Source organism: Rattus norvegicus, chromosome 9 (assembly GCF_036323735.1).
Source record: "Rattus norvegicus strain BN/NHsdMcwi chromosome 9, GRCr8, whole genome shotgun sequence".
NCBI lineage: Eukaryota > Metazoa > Chordata > Mammalia > Rodentia > Muridae > Rattus > Rattus norvegicus.
In genome coordinates, this window is record NC_086027.1 from 52,011,933 (window position 1) to 52,026,204 (window position 14,272).

Sequence of the window (14,272 nt, forward strand, 5' to 3'; positions counted from 1 at the left end):
TCAGCTTTCTACTAAGAACACTGAAAAGGAAGGTTTTTGAAGTCACGTCTGACTACCCGGATGGAGAATTTAAAAGGTAGCCAGAGACGTGGTTAGGGGTTCTCTGTTCCTTGACAGAAAATAATGAGGAGTGAAAAAAGTTTTTTTAAAAAAGAGTGAGCTTGTCTGTGCCTAGGTACCCTTCCTCACCCCTACAAGGCCTGGGGGCATCACTGGCCATGAATGCCCCCCTGGACTCCAGGTGCCCATTCTGATTTTACCCCATGGCCACTTGGACTGGCTTTGATTCCCCAGGGTAAGTGTTCATGATCACAAATTTGGCCAAAAGATTTTTCATTACCCTCCAACATTTCTTTTCACCTCCAACCTCTAGGCAGGACCCTGGCTTTCCCTTTGGAGCCAGGAATATAAAGACACGGGGCCATCGGGCTGACCCAGAGGGCCCTGCTGTCAATCACAGTCTCGCCATCTCTGCTGCCTTTCACACCAGGCAGCTGGACCCATCGCTGTCAACCAGGTAACAACCCCCAGACAATAGCGGCCTGAAAGCCTGGTCTAGACACTCTTTTAGCCACTTACTCGCTGCTCTTGGCAGCTGTTGAAGCATAAATAAGCAGTTTGTAATCAGAAAGCTGACATCATCGCAGCGCGGCTGAGAGGGGAGATTGTTCCTGGGCACTGAGCGGGTTTTTGTGTGTGTGTGTGTGACAACAGATTCCGGGGTGGGGATGCAGATTTGTGCCACGCTAAGCTGGTCTTTCTTTGATTTACAGAAGACAATTGGATCAGGTCCCCAGCTCCAGGGAACACCAGAATTATTTTTTCACGTTCAGCCCCTGATGGCCAGTCACATCGAATAATAAACTGGGTACCAGTGGCCCATGAGCTCGGCAAAGGTGGAAACATAGCAGGGTTGGATTTGAAAGTTTGAACAGGGGAGGTTTGCTGGGTCACAGGGTAAACTCCTCAGCCCCTGGCAAGAGACTATGTTCTGCTTTTGGTGGGGGAACGCACAGGAGGGGTTGTTACTGCAGGAGAGTCTGCCAGCCCTGCAAGATGGATGGTTTCGTGAAAAGCAGCGGAGAAACAGAGCATACTTATTTCTGCTTCCTGTGTATGAGTGTGCCTGTGTGTGTTTCAGGATCAAGGTCTGCCTTTCAAAGTGAATGGCAGCTATCCTCAGGAAAGCAGGAGGTATGATCCATCTACCAGGAGCATTGACTCCCCGATCACCTCGACAGCTGAGCAGGACCTCTAGTAGATTTTCCTGTTTTCCCCAAGACTGGCTTTGCCACTAGAAAGAGGAGAGGTAGTCTATGTTATTTGCTTCTCATAACGGATTCCTTATCATTCTTTGAGTTGCTCCCAAAGGAACGAGGGCTTCTTGGGTTTCTTTTAGCACTCGGGTTCTGATTGCCCTGATGTCTGCTGGTGACACTAGACTCAAACTCCGTTGGTCCATAGTGACCGAATCCATGCCAGGACACTGTAGACCTTCCCACCTGAATAGTCCATTCAGATAGTTTTGCCCATCTCCAATTTCCTCTACGAAAGAAAAAGAAAGAAAGAAAAAAGTCCAGTTCTACAAAAATATTGCTGTCCTATCTCCCTGAGGGGCTCTGGTATTAGTTTGTTCTAAGTAGCTCATGATTTAGAATACAAAGGCATTTCCAGAGTGCATGTTTAACAAAATGACATAGCAGATAATTGAAATTTATTTGCAATTTTCAAACTACAATAAACACAATTCTCCTTTTCTTTCATTAATAATCGCACGGCTAATGCATAGCAATCCCTCTGCAGCTTTTACAAGCAAACTTGAGCTGCTGTGCTGTAATAGCTGGAAAAGTTAATGTAGCTTGAACGAGGTTTCTAATTGTCCCTGTCTCTGTCATATTTGTCTACTTGAATGGTCCTAAATACCACAGCGATTAATTACTACAGAGCAGGTATTACAAGATGTTATCATCTTTCCCCAACCGTCTGGGTGAATGGAGAGAAGGGGAGATTGTTACAGTGTTTCATCTCTGCTCTTTGCTGCAAGACACTTTAACCAGAAGATTTAACGTGTCAAAGTTAACAGCGTTTCTAGCAGATATTCACATTCTAATTAAAGATTAAGAACGTAGTACATTACACTGTGATTTGTCATACATGGCTTGTTAAATAGGAAACCTACCGGGATTCCCTAACATTTTATAAACATTATTCAGGGCTTTTAATGTGGGCAAAGTGAAAGATTGTTCGACTGCATTGCAGCACAGAAAGCAGGTCGCCCTCGGTCCCTCCCCCACCCAGCTCCCAATAAATAACTAGATGAGACAACTTAGGCTGTTGGGAGGCTGGCTTGCAGTGGAGGCTCTGTTCCAGCCATGAATCACCTCTGGTTAGTATTTGGTGGTAGAGGGAAGATCTTTATTATTAACCCTAGGCTTCCTTTTTTTCTTGTTCTTTTATTTTCTTTCTTTCTTCCTTCCTTCCTTCCTTCCTTCCTTCCTTCCTTTCTTTCTTTCTTTCTTTCTTGGTTCTCTCTCTCTCTCTCTCTTTTTTTTTTCACTTTTGCTTTTGGCTGCCAGCTAAGTAGAGAAAGGTAAGAGTCTTTGTTTAAATTGGAGTGCCAAAGGACAGAATAAAGATGAAACAGTATTTCAATATGCAGCCAGGGCTTTCAGCTGCTTCCAAGGAGCCCTGATCGTACCATTTCCGGTACTAGTGGTACAGGACTGGTTCACATTCGATGATTGCCTGCGGAATAAATTAATGAGATACCGAGCATTTGCATATTCACGGATGCTTACTAGGTAGAAAGGGAAGGCCAGGTGTGCTGAATTTGGGGGTTAGAAGATTTGCTAAGAAGTCACATCTTTCTTTTCCTCAGAAACGGGGTGCCCTGACAGTAAAAACAATAGTCAGGCAAAACTCTTGCTTAATGAACACTCTGAGTAATTATAACAGCAAGGCAAAGCAAGGCAAGGAAGGTAAGGAGGATCCTTCTAGCCCACAAGCCCCAGTGAAGCCGACATACTGCCCTAGTTGTAGAGAGGCCTAGGTGCAATAGTTCAGGGGCATAGAGAGAACAAATCCCACTTGCTCTCTCTGGATTTTAGGTTTTAATTATGCTGGTGGTGTGCCATGGTACCTAATGCAAAATGATCAATTGAAGGAGACCTTCACGTTTGCAAACATTATTATTGACTGGTTGCCAATCTAAGTTGGAACAGGGGAAAGCTGTTCTAAGAAAATTACCCAAATGGGGGAGGGGGGGATCTGGGCTGTTCCAGTAAAGAGTTTGGGTCTCACCATTTCCTCTGCTAGTGGCTGCTGGCAGGATGTGGAGAAAGCATATTGTGTAAGGCATTTGTATCTCACTGTGGGGCTAAGTGTCTGTGCAGCTGTGGGTCCTGGCTTGGAGATTCACTCAGAGCTGAAGGGCACATAGCATCTCCTCAGGTCCCCAGGACGAGTATAAGGCAGAAGAGTGACCATCCATGTTTCTCGGAAACATGTACAGTGGGAAAGGCTGTCTCGAATTTTTCATATTTTGCTGTTATTTTAGACAGATAGATACTGTTCCTTTCAAAATCGCTTTTATTTTCTCTTTCAAGCAAACAAGTTGACAGCACTCAACCTCCAGGAACTGATATCGAAATGAAAGTATAATACGCTATGTATTTTTTTTTAAATAATGATGCATATTTCCTAACTAGTCCCACTCTGTCCTCTTATTTCACAGGACCTCTTCCTGGCCAAGGCGGGCAGTAACCCTTCTTTAGAAACAGTAGGTATACACACTACACATGTACATGCAGCGTAAACAGATACCCACAGATTCCACAATGGGTGTCCTCTATACAGCTGAGCCCTTTTTACTTAATTTAAAAATATTATTGCTGCCATCTAAAGCTCTTTTTGAGGAAAAAAAAAGACTGTCTCCTCATATTTACAAATAGTCTCTGAATATGAATTATTTAAGTGCCTTCCCAGGGAAAAATCAAAGAGGCTCTTAGTACCTGTTTCAGTGCTGCTTAGAACTTAAGCTTTTAATTTATTTTATCAAGGCTCAGAGGATACAGTAATTGTCAGGACAAGCCCTCCACACCCCTCAAAATAATCTGCACATGTTTGAAAATTCAATTTCTTTTTTCACATCCAAATTCAGTGTGCTCACAAATACACAGAAATCAATTATTTCTGTGGTACAATTGCATCCAGGAAACTACATGTCCTCCTAAACCAAAGGAATATAGATTTATTAATACGTATCGATAATATCACTTAAGGATTTCTGAAAGTGTTTTTCACCTTGAAAGGACCTGCTTGAAGCCTACAAAGCAGCGAAATCACTGGAGTCCAGGGTTGCTTTTTTTTTTGACACACACACACACACACACACACACACACACACACACAGAGCACAGATTTTTTTGATTATGTAGATTTCTTTTCCTACTGCAGTTTCATATGCAAAGCATGCATCGGCCACATCCATGCTATCTCCTAAAGCAGTCATTCTGAAACCCAATCTGGGGACAGTGCAGACTAAATAAAATTTCATTTTGATTTGGCCTCCCGCTGCGAACGGGACTGCTTTGTCTCAGCAGACAGAACCAGCAAGCCAGAAAGGTATGTGGTGCTTTGCGTGGCTGGTGGTGTGTCTGGAGGCTCAGGATCGCCTCTGCTCCTGGCTCAGCTCGCAGCTCTCCCACTTCCTGCTCCCCTTTTTCTCTCAGAGCTGGTTGCTTTCTACCTGCCGGGCAGAGCTGCTGCTAACCCGCATCAGTTGTTGACTTTGGCATACGTTTAATCGCTCCCGTGGCTGTTTGCATACCCCCACCCCACCCCCCACTGTCTTTGTTATTGTGCGCTTTGGTTTTTGTTTTGTTTTGTTTTCTCCTCTGCCTCTATTTTCTGGGTTTTTTTTTTTCTTCTTCACATTGGTCTTCCATGTTTCTCAAGGTGTTGAATACTAAAATACTGAATGAAAAAGAAATTGTGTAAGTGCTGTGCTGATGCTCCAGAGATTTTACTGGAGAATTTGTCGGGCTGGATTTTATTGTAAATTTGAAGATGCGTTTAACAGCTTTGAAGGACTTTAGCATTCATGGCCCTTTGGAGTCGCCTTGGCAGAGAAGGAATGCCTCATTTTAGAAAAAGAGTGAGACTATAAAATAAAGAATATCTTCCAGGGGGACTGGATTGTTTACCATCTTGGTATGGTGTGTGTGTGTGTGTGTGTGTGTGTGTGTGTGTGTGTGTGTGTGTCCTCAAATACATTGTGGTGCTTGCCTGCGTCCCTTGCTCAATTTTGAACAATGACCTTCACTTGGAGTCATCTCAGGAGAGGCCTATTGTGTCAAAGCTCTTCTTAGGCTTGTCCCACCTTTCTGGAGAGTGGATTGGCGATCAAGGGACAACCTGCTGTGATGTTCTCAGAAGCTTTTCACACAGTGGCAGAGTGCCAGGGGCATAGCTATCCTGGGAACTCAGTTTTCAAGTCAGAAGGTCTCCTTGGAACTGTCACTGCCCTTGACCAATTCATAAGGTGCTGTGAGGGAAAGATGTGTTTCTCCCTGGTTTACATATTGGCATATCATTAATCTAAATTAGATTATAGCAAACTGGTTAAAATGGATACAGAGTAAATGGAAAATAAATTGCCTAAGAGGAGTCCAGGGAGTAACTTCATTGTGACTCAGGAGTTCTGCATAAGTAATTCCACCTAGGAGTTGGGTGAGTGGGTGAAAATACCAAATAGCTTCACAGGGACCTCACTCCCTAGCCTGAAGCAAACACAAAATAGGTCACGCCATATATAACTTTACACAGGGTCAGAATTAACTTTTAACAGCCCAAATATTGAATCGTTCCAGCCAAGGGCCTCCTGCCTCTACTTGATGTGGTATTGACATTCAAAGGTGAGCTCTTTGGCCCTGTAAGCAGATCATGTTTATGCTGTGGCACCTCCAGGCTTACTTCCTGCCTCTGCCAAGCAGGAGTCTTGGGTGCTGAGGAGACACACCCACAGCTGGGTCATTTGTTGTGAGGCTCCCTACTATGTTACTGTGTGCAACAAACAGAACAACAAAGTATAAGTTGAAGATGTTAGAGAAACAGTAGCAGGAATATGAAACCAGATGTGATTTGGTGTAGACATTACCATATATGAAGAAGAACATGGAGATGCTAGGCCTTACTTGAAGGTTTGGCTCCATAGATGTGTGGTGCCTAACACTAATGCGTGTCTTTCTCCTACAGCCTGACTACTACAGCTACATGGTTATTTCATAGCTGTTCATGATAACGGAAAACAAGTTTGGTTTTGTTTCTAAAGGCTGCTTATTTAGGCGCTATATAAGTTTTCTGTAAATTAACAACTACTAAGCAAGAGTGCCTTCTTGAGAAACCAGAATTTAAATAGATATAATTAAAAGATAAAGTATAAGACATGGAAACACAAGTGTTTATATTTTGAGCATGCATACATATATAAATATTGAGGAATAATGTAACATATATGAATATGAAAAGAGACTGAATTATTTATTTAATGAGAGTCAGCAAGATCATATTGAAGATAAAAGTTAATAAATGCATCTAGTATATCTAAACTCTAGTTCACTGGGTATGTGTAATACGCACCAAGGGTTTGTACTAAGGAACAGAGTATTATTAATTGATATGTTCATTTTGGACTCATCTGGACTCACTCTTCTAGAGAAAATTATTATAATATGATTAAAGCAACCATGAAGTTTTTTTTCCGGGGGGGGGGATGTCTCAGTAAAGAAGCAGTCAGGGTGATATACCACACTTCCCTTTGTGATATCTGCCAAGCCTGAAGCACATCACCCCCTAAGTTCTTGTGCTCCATAAACGCAGCACTTCTGTGTGTCTGCCAGCCCTAAATATACTCACTGAAAGAAATGTTGACAACTGTAATGGAGTCTATTGTGGCACATTCCTGTTTGTTTTGGGAGGAGCATCATCCAGACTTGCACATTTCATTACCTGGCTCTGTTTTAATACAGAAGGACAGCTAACAAGAGTTCCACTAACAGTTTGGCCTAAGACAGAATTCAAGAAGTCATTTCTTGTACTGTCTGTCTTGGAAATAGTGGTGGTCAAGGATGTTCAGTGAAGGAATATCTGAATGGTACAGTGCTGAGAGAGAACACAGAGGGCACCTGCATCCCACAGTCCCTCTCTTCATACTACCTGGGAGTCATCATTTGTGGGAGAAAGAGATATAAAACTCACAGATCCTCACTTGTGGGCCCCAGAGACCACCTAGACCTGTGTGCTCCCCAAGGAAATTGATTACCATGGTCTGCTTAGACTGTCCAAAGAGAACATCCAATTCACAAGAACCTGTGCATTCTAAGAAGGTCAGATGTAGCACGCACACACACACACACACACACACACACACACACACACACAGCCAAAGCAGCAGCAGGAGAATTATGACAGCCTCTGAAGCAGTCAATATGAAAACTATAATAGATGTTTGGCTGACTTACCTGCTGCCACTACTTCCAAGCTACAAAAGAAAACATCCCAGAACAGAAATTAGAGATAGACTGATTTTTTTTCAACCCACAACAGTTGCATAGAATTCATTTTTTTTATTCCATACACAAGACCAGTAAAAGTCAGTGACTAAAGAAAAAGCCAACTAAAATCCTGGTTCTGGGTTCTGGTAAGGCACCACTGAGAAGACACGCTCTATAGAAGTCTCCCTCAAAGCATCACCTGGTCTTACAATAAAGCAAAATACACTATTGTAATATAAATAATTATATTCAATCAAAGATCATTTACTATGACCACCATGACCATCTTGATCTGAAAAGGAACCACAGTGTTTACAAACATGTAATAAGAGAAAATCGTCTAGACTCATTAGCTCTGGGAAGAAGCATTCAGACATTTTCTTTCTTTTTTTTTCTTCTTCAGACATTTTCTTTACATTTAGGCAACCTTGGAAAATTCCCACAGTTCAGGTGACTAGGGCGAGATGAGATAAAGCTATTCTCTGAACAATATCAAACTCAATTTTGCACTTGAAGATGGGACTTGTGCTTGATCAATCAGAACAAAAGTGTAGTGAGAGGTTCTGCAAACCACAGCTTAACTATGCCAGGAGATGATCCTAGACCACAGTATTTTATCTCATGGGAATAACCAGCAAATTTTAAAGTCTAAGAGACCCTAGAGATACATGGACATTCTCCACAGGATCTTCTCTAAGAATGGAAAAGTCATCTCTGTCTACATGGACTGAAGAGTGTTCTTACCTCATGGTTAAGTAAGAGAGAAGGCTTTGGTCTGAGTTTCATTGGCTACTCTTGGTTATGTAAAGCATAGGTACTGTTGTTGCCAGGCCAAATGGCCGTATATGAGCACAGTTATGCTGAAATCAGGGCGAGGAGTCAGAGTGCTGTAGGCAGAGGGATGGAGGCCGTGTGTATGAGAATAGTTGCTGGTTTTCCATGGTCAGTCTATCTAATCCCAAGTAAAGGGTCAGAGTCGTACCTACTTGCTACATGATACGCTTCTCTTTTGAACAATGACCTTCATTTGGAGTCATCTTATGACTGGCCATTTAGGTTACATAGCGATGAGAGACAGCTGGAGTTCAGAGATTAAAAACCCTGGCTGCTGGCTGCTCTCCCATAGGCCTTGGGCTCAATGGGTTCAACCTTCATCATTTACATGGTGGCTCACAGCCTGTTTATAATTCAAGTTCTAGGGAATCCAATACCCTCTTCTGGCCTCCTCAGACACCAAGTATGTATGTGGTGTGTGGTGTGATCCCAATATGTATGTATGTATATATATATATATATATATATATATACACACACACACATACATATACTCAAAACATTCATACACATAAAATTAAAATACAGATTTAGTTTTTTAAAACAAATAAGATTGAGTGGCAAGATTTGAGGGTGGCACTAAGTGAATGGAGGAATCCCTATTTGTTCCTGTAGCCACCAGCATCCATAAACCGCGCACACGTTCCCCACCCTAAAGAACACTATCATAAAGAACAGAAGGAGCATAGGAGAAAAAACATGAGTCTAGGCATTTTATCCAAATGTTAAGAATGAGCACCAACTGAGAAAGACTGTTTAAATTATCAGGCATGACAGCTCGAAACTTGATTGGACATTTAATTAATTTTTCTCCCTATCCTCACTCATGACTGATTGAGAGCTTGGGAAGAAGCCTAGATGAGCTGCAACTAAAACACAGAAAGTCAATTATGTTTTCATCTTATGGACAAGTACTACCTTGACTGAGACTTTGAAGGTCAGGTACATCTGAAAGATTCCAGATTTTCACCTCCATGTCTTTGTTAAAGGACTCAAAAAAAAAAAAAAAAAAAAAGAGTTAGAGACTGCATATGCCTACCTCAGAAAAAATCAGGAAAGGTGCATGGATAAAAATTGATTGCATAAGGCAAGTTAAACTTCTCAATAGCTCTGTGTAATGTAACTTTAAGTCCCAAGAATCAGATGTCTCTACTGTATGGATTTCTTCCAACAAGTTCCCCCTTCTCTGAAAGGGATACTTAGTGTACAAAAGTGGGGCCAAATGTATTGCCAATGTCTGGTCTCTAAATTCATGGTCCAGTTTATGCACCAGGTCAATGGGGACACAAACTGAGATTCTCTCTCCCTCTCTGTCTCTTTGTCTCTGTCTCTGTCTCTGTCTCTCTCTCTGTCTCTGTCTGTCTGTCTCTCTCTCTCTCTCTCTCTCTCTCTGGAATTTAAAACATAAACATAGAGTCTAGAGCTGGCTTGCTGGATTTGTTGGAAGAGGATACACTCGATGACATGGCAGAAGATGCATAATGCATACATTTTACATTTGTTCCAGGAAGCTGGAAACTGGCTGGCTTTCTTCCTCCATAGACCTGTTCGGTCAACTCATGTTGTGTTCTTTGAAATGCCAGAGCATGTCTCAGCCAATTCCCTCCCTTTTGCTTAAATTGGCTAAAGTTTATTTCAGTTGTTTTCAACTAAAAAGAGCCTTGTGGTACCAAAATACATGTGAACAAGAAATTCTTAGAAATTGCTGTAACATTCTAGACCTTCTAACACTTAGCCTAAGGGGGAAAAATAGAGATAGTGAATGGTCACTTAGACTTTGCTCATGCAGTAAGACTGAAGGTCTGTTGAATCTGATAATTGTAGCAAATGTTCCAGATTTCTAGCAGAAGTCTCTAGAAGGTGAAATAAACACCAGGAATGTCACTACCTTAGAACCAAAGGCCACTAAGTTATAGCACTGAATATTGACTTAAAACTGTGACAACAGGCAAAATAGCAGACAGTGTCACTTCGCCCAAGGACCCAGGCCAGCTCAACCCACTAATGAAAAGATTTGGATTGATCAGTGGGAGGGGGACTCATTATTTCTGAAATGACTGTCAGAGAGGAAGTCCAGGACTTTTGAAGGCAGTTGGATGGAAATCTCAATTTTTTTTAAAGCAACGTGAAGGCTTACACCGGAAGCAGTCTTTTTGATTGTAATGTTAAACCAAGCACATGAAATGGTCCAAACTTCAAAGAGAACAATCCATGCTGTTAATAAAGCATAAACCAAATGCATGAAGTGGTCTAAATGTTCAGAGGAACAGTTCAAGTAATCAATAAAGCATAAACTGGGGCTTAGTGCTCTTAAAGACCACCTCGCAATGTTGTATATAACCGCAGGCGATACATGTTTTAGTAGTATTTTATATTGTTATATTATATGTACTATATTATAGTATATTATATGTACTATAATATGCCTGTTAGGTATGTGGTTATTTAATATTATAGAGTACTAAATATATCTGTGCGATACAAGAAGGCATGTAAGATAGGCTACATTAGGGGACAAAAACTTTACCCAAATGGTTCAAGGGTTTGTTCATGTCTAAAGGACAGAGGAAGGTGACTCTAACTAGACCATTATCCCTCGGCCACATTAAGGACGCTTTTATCCCCCTCTAGCTCATTACAAACGGCTGTGCTTTCCATTTATAGACCTTTTCCCTTGTTTTGCCTATTGAGAAAAAAAACTTGAATCTTTGCACGTTAAGGAAACTATTTTAAGGAAAAAACGTGTATTATGAGAACTGACTTAAAAAAAAAACCTATCTGTGGCTTAGCTATGAGATGAATAAGAGCTCTTTCTTTCTTCCTTCCTTTCTTTTTCTTGCCAGCTATTTATAAGTATTTGGAGAGTGTGTAAACAGTAATGAGGGAGAGGAACTGGGTGGAACAAGGGATCAGGGTTGGAGTAATGGCATGAAATTAAGAAAAGGGAAATTTAGGTTGATTACCAATTACCAATTGAAAATCTTCTTAATGCCAAGGTCTATTAGACTGTAGGGTAATCTTGCGAGGGAAGTGGGGGAACTCCCATTGCTTGGATGTTTCGAATTAGAGTGGACAGAGCGCCATCAAGAGCACCCCGTGGCGAGCCATCTACCCCGTTGTGTGAATGAGTGAGTTCACCTTGGATGCCTTTATAGGCTCAAACTTCCATTCGACCTGGGGACAGAAGAAGAAACAAACAAGCCACATAGCTGGGGCTGCCCCCCTAGAGCTCAGAATTTACCCAAAAGATCACAGGGATCATCTGGAAATATTTTTTTCTGCTTCTCATCTGGGGCGGTCGCTGAACACTTTGATGAGAGCTCCAAAGAGACAGTTTTGTTGGCAAGAAACACCTTCCCAAGATATATGCTTTCCACCTGGGAAGCTGACATCTTTCTGAGATTCATAGAAACCAATATCTTGTGTCACGCAGCACTCTGCTTCTTGGTAAAGTAAAAATTAAAGCAACCAGGCAAGTGACATTTTAATAACATGGCTACTGGGGCATGGTGGGTGCGCGTATTCTCTCCTTCCTAAAAGACAAACAGATGAGAGGGAAAGACGATGAGACAGAAAGTTAGGAGGGGAAGGAGAACAGATTTGATTAGCAATTGATAAGCATCCTGCCATTCGTCAGCAGCCAAACAAAGTAGATGTACTTTAAAATGTGAAGAGAAAATGGCCCGTTCTCTTTGTACTTTGTCTGTGGGAACCCATCTTGTCATGTGGGAGATGATTTCAGAGAAAGGTCTTTCAGTCTGTATGGCTATCTGGAGAAGTTAATGTGTCTGTGTGAAGGTGGTTACATCTGCGGATTTTAACCATAGGGATTCTGTCACCCATAAAATATAAACAAATATTATGTGCCTGTGATACCAGTGTCTCTTTTAATGTTCTAGGTTAAATAAGCACCCAGATTCATGAAAACCAACACATACAGTGTGAGCTAATACATATCTTGCCATAGTTTGTCTTCATTCAAAATCACACATTGAAGTTTGGATGCCACGGTGGTGGTAGTGGTGGCAGTGGGAAAGTGCTTGTGTCATTGGGAGAGAGTGAGTTCCTACTCTCAGGAGACTACTTGAGCCACTGCATTGTAAGGCAGAAAGTCTGTGTTCACCTTTTCTACACAACCATTTATCTCACTTCCAATCCCCTCTATGCACTGAAGCAACAAAGGCCTTTGCCAGTACCATGCCTTGGACTTCCCAACCTGCAGCAGGGAGTCGGTAAACCTGGTAAACCTCTTTTGTTTGCAAGTTACCCAGGCTTAGGTTTTCTATTAGAAGAATAGAAAGCAGGTGATGGGTGAAGATTCACCTATGTGCTATGAACGGAGAGTACAGTAAGGGCACGTGATGGATCATAGTCTGGTATCCAGCACGCAAGGCCCTCGTGTAGAAGAGCCTCAGGTGTTGTGTGAATGCACAGTTCCTATTCTGAACATCTGTATTGAGTAGGTCATGTCTCTACCATGAAAATGACACCAGGTGCTCTCTCTCCTTCATCTCATCTCCTTCATCCCTTCATATTCTCCACCTTTCTTGTGGCAAGGCATTGCCTATGGACTACAGAGACAGTAATTAGAAGCAAAAAGAGTTCAAGAGCCGGCAGTGCTGTCTCTGTTCTGAAAAGTGTATATGTGTGGGTCTGTGTATCTCTAAGTGTATACGTTTGTCTCTGTGTGTATTTACCTGTGTGCCTGACTCTGTGTGTATGTATATCTGTTTGTGTTTGTGTGTGTGTGTGTGTGTGTGTGTGTGTGTCTGTGTCTGTGGGTCTGTGTGTCTGTGTCTGGGGAAGAGAGGGAGAGAATCTATTTGTGTGTGTGTGTGTGTGTGTGTGTGTGTATCTATGTATGTGTCTCTGAGTGTATGGATATATCTCTCTGTGCCTATGAGTATGTGCGTGTGTATCTAAGTGTGTGTACATGTCTCAGAGTTTATGTGTCTATGAATATATATGTGCGTGGGTATTTGCATATGTGTGAATGTGTATATGTTTATAGGTATGTCTCTGAGTGTATATATATATTTGTATATGTCTCTAAGTGTATGTATATCAGTGTGTGTGTTTGTGTATGTGTGTGGTGTGCATGCATGTATGTATGTTTAAGTGTCTGTGTATGCATACATGTGGGTATGTGTGTGTGTCTGAGTGTTTATGTGTACATGCATGTGTGTGCATATGTGTGCATACATGCATGTGTGTGTATCTTGGGTACCTCTTTTGTTCTTCTCAATTCTTTCACATTTTGTTTGACAAACTCTTTGAATGTCTGAGTTTAACATTCTTCATTGAGTTTAACATTCTTCGTAATACCACATGTCCATAGTCTGACTGAAGCAGTAAAATATCTCATTCCTCTGATTCCACATGTGAAATTAATATTTTCTAGAAAAGTATGCCTTTTCTCTCCTTGTGTGATGAACAATTCTTTGAAAACCCGTGTTTGTACACAAGTATGTGTGTATTTGAGACCAGACATTTATAGGCCTTGTCCCCTTACCCCTTTTTTCTGGGGCCAAGGTTTCAATCCAGGGCCTTGCCTGTGTCAGACAAGTTGTTCTTCTAATGAGCTACAGCCCCAGGCCAGTGTTCATGCAATATACTCTTAGCAACCTGCTGATAGAGAAAATGCTCTTATGGTATTGCTCAGGAAAGGTGTTGGGAGGGGCTGTTTTCTCTGCTGTGAGTTGAACTGATGAAAAGTTAGCAGTGTCCTGACTATGTCTGTCCCAACACCCAAAGAACTGACTTGGTCACAGTCAAACATGTAGCACACTTTCTACATCATAGGCCCAGGAGGAAATTAAAGGGGCAACTCACCAATGAGTCACACTGTCTCCATGGGGAAATAAGTGAGCTGATTTTCTAAATGT

At 41.8% G+C, this 14,272-nt stretch overlaps 1 long non-coding RNA gene across 3 annotated transcripts in view; it reads left to right on the forward strand.

Moving 5' to 3' along the window:
• Positions 1-2,270: 2,270 nt before the first annotated feature.
• LOC120094677 (uncharacterized) overlaps positions 2,271-14,272 on the forward strand; it is a 47,389-nt gene continuing 35,387 nt past the window's right edge. For 2 of the 3 annotated variants that reach the window (XR_010054779.1, XR_005489124.2), the window contains exons 1-3: positions 2,271-2,386; positions 3,734-3,778; positions 4,456-4,623. This is a non-coding gene — a long non-coding RNA (uncharacterized LOC120094677). The remainder of the gene's footprint in view (positions 2,387-3,733; positions 3,779-4,455; positions 4,624-14,272) is intronic. The other variant, XR_010054780.1, reaches the window with a different exon arrangement.